The sequence below is a fragment of the Monodon monoceros genome, unplaced genomic scaffold (genome assembly GCF_005190385.1).
Source record: "Monodon monoceros isolate NGI ecotype Baffin Bay Population unplaced genomic scaffold, NGI_Narwhal_1 Super_Scaffold_7, whole genome shotgun sequence".
In the NCBI taxonomy this organism is placed as follows: domain Eukaryota; kingdom Metazoa; phylum Chordata; class Mammalia; order Artiodactyla; family Monodontidae; genus Monodon; species Monodon monoceros.
The window spans coordinates 48,014,071-48,017,098 of NW_021703784.1; the positions used below are offsets into that span (position 1 = coordinate 48,014,071).

General features: G+C 41.7%; 1 non-coding gene across 1 annotated transcript; it reads right to left on the minus strand.

Moving 5' to 3' along the window:
* Positions 1-2,537: 2,537 nt before the first annotated feature.
* Positions 2,538-2,610, minus strand: TRNAW-CCA. Its single transcript has one exon. It is a non-coding gene; the product is annotated as a tRNA-Trp (tRNA).
* Positions 2,611-3,028: the final 418 nt, after the last annotated feature.

Below are 3,028 nucleotides of genomic sequence, written 5' to 3' on the forward strand. Positions count from 1 at the left end.
AGCCCATGCTCTGCAACAAGAGAAGCCACCACAATGAGAGGCCCGCACACCACAACAAAGAGTAGCCCTGGCTCGCTGCAACTAGAGGAAACCCATGCACAGCAACAAAACCCAATGCAGCCAAAAATAAATAAAATAAAATAAATGAATTTTTTTAAAAAAAGGACAAACCCAGGACTTTGTGACTTAGTACATACAAAAGGAGGAGACATACAAAAGACATTAAACAAAAAGACATTAAAAGAAGTTAAAACATCTCCTGTGTTTGGAGAAGGAGGTGAGGTTTCTGTTTCAATGACAGCAGCAGGGAGATTTGGAAAGATAAACTGGTTTTGGGAGTGGCAAAGTTTAGTGTTTGGATACTCTGATTTCTGGGTGCTGATGGAATATTTCTATAAGCACCTATCCCATGGGTGAGGAGAGAGAGAGAGCTCATTGGTGGAAGGAAGGAAACTTGAGATCAGCAAGGAAACTAAGAGACTTGATTCTCTCTTCTCCAACATATCACTCTGAGCAGGGCCTGTGCTTGAAGGAAAATAAAACAGCTTGCTGTCTCCTTAGGCATGTTTGGGGACTGAGTAGTTAATGAGCATGGAGCCTAAAAGGTGTAATTTCGAGAAATGACAGCTTTCATATTGGTGTCTATGCTTGGGGTAAGACCCTGTAAGTAGGGTTGCCAGATAAAATATAGATTTCAGTTACATTTGAATTTAAGATAAACAGTTAAAAATTTTAGTATTAGTATGACCCAAATGTTGTATGGGACACCTTTATACTAAAAAAATTATTCACTGTTCATCTGAAATTCACATTTAACTTGGTGTCATGTATTTTTATTTGCTAAACCTGGAAACCCTACCTTTCAGGGGAGATTTTCCAAGAAGACGGCAGTTTGTACTAGTGGTTGGTGACAGCTGGGAAACAGAAAACACAGCAGGAAATCTCAACTTCCCAAAGATGAGAAGATGCAAATGAAGCAGGAGGAAGAGATGATAAATGCAGAACGGATGAATTAATCAATTTGTGTTTCTTGAGCACCTGCTTTGCACTGTGTGGGGGGTAATTTGGGGGCTTCACTCAAAGAGATTACAATGGGTTTTAAGTTAATACCTATAATCGGTTATTTAACAATCATGTACTGAGAACATATTGTGTGCTGGGTTCAGGCCTGGGCACTAAGTACTCAGATTAAGAAGATCGTGTTGGAGGTCACAACCGTAGAGGAGACTAGAATAACTCAGGAAATATCATTTGGAGACCAATTCAAGAGGAAATCTAATTGTGAACTAAAAGTGTGGCTTCTGAGAGCAAAAATTTGAGCTAAGAAGTGATGTTTCTTCTATCTCCATGGCTTTGCTTAGTTTTCAGAAGCAGCCGTAGTTCAAAGGAAGTAGAAATCAGCTGAAGGTCACACATTAGTGAAAGGATAGGGCCTTGGAGCCAAGTCTTGAGTCACTCTAAAGCTCTGTGTGTGACACCACACTGCTGCTGTAAGAAAGAGCTCATGAAACATGCCAGCTGTTCACACTGACATGAAGATGAAAAAGTCTGAAGATGAAAAGTCACTGCAGGAATATTCTGAAAACAAAGTGCTGAGCAATAACATTCTTCCTCCAGCTTCCCTTTTTCCTCCAACTTCCTGGATCCTTTGTAAGAGGCATTTCTTCTGTGAGAAAGTTGAGAGTGCAGATGAGTTTTCCTGATGAGGGTGAACGATGGCGAAGAGTTCCTTGCTAGATAGATCTGAGAAAGCTGATGTGGAATTTCCTGTGTCCCAGATCCCCTTCATGTCCCCTTCTACCCTGTCAGTAACTCAGCATCTGATACAAGAGTGGCTGTGAGTTCATGAGATCTCTGCAGCCCATCTGATGGGAAAACTGGCGCCTCAGGCACAGCACCGTATTTCCTTTCTTAGGGCATCGCTGGTACAGGGCCAGAGACAAAAGGACTTGCTAGTGTTTTTAAGAGTACTTCACAATTTATAAAGGGCTATAATCCACGTTTCTCTTGTTTCTCAGAAAAATCCTGGGAATTACTTTCATATGGGGAACCCAAATCTCAGAGATGACAGGTGATTAATCCAATTCACACTGCCTAAAAATGTTAGTGTTGGGATTTGGGACCTAAATTCTTCTAACCTTAAATCTCACAATTACTCCCATCACAGCTGCCTGTCTTCTAGGCAATTTGTAAACATACCAATAAAATCCTGTTTCTGAGGACCATGTTCTGAGGACTTGAGCTTTTGGATATGAGAACTTATTATTAAGGGATTTGGCCTCAACTCTCGCCCTTCTTTCTGGTAATAAAAACTACCATTTGCTGGGCACATTCCCTGTACTATGCATCACTGAAGCAAGTAAGTTTTTCAAAGCTTAACTATTGATTATTCAGGCTTTAAACGTGCTCCTTTCCAAAACAACATGAGTCCTGCTCATCCCCTCAAAATGTTACAATCTTTCAAGTGCCTACTTTTATTTTTTTAAATATTTATTTATCTGGCTATGCTGGGTCTTAGTTGCAGATGCGGGATCTATTTCCCTGACCGGGGATCGAACCCGGGCCCCCTGCATTGGGAGCATGGCGTCTTAGCCACTGGACCACCAGGGAAATCCATCAGGTGCCTACTTTTAATAAAGACTCTACTACGGTTTCTCAACTAGATGTGGTCAGCCCAGTTTTTGGACTTTGGGTGAAATTTGCAGGGTTGACATCTCCAGGAATGCTCAAGTGTTTTGTTGAAGGCACACATCCTCTTATCTTTCAGCGAGGAGGGTCCTGTGTTAATTTTCCTGAAGGTTTAAGATGAGGAAGGAAGTCACAATGAAGAGAGCGGGTAGGTCAGGAACGGGAACTGCACAACATCTCCTGATGGGAAAGATTCAGAACAGAGCTGCTGTGTGCTCACTGCTTCACTTAGTTGATTAGCAAATATTTACTGAGCACATGCAGCACCTACATGCTAGCTGTATGGGGACTCTGGCCATATCCTCCTAGCACATGGGAGTAGATAGACAAGTTAATAGGT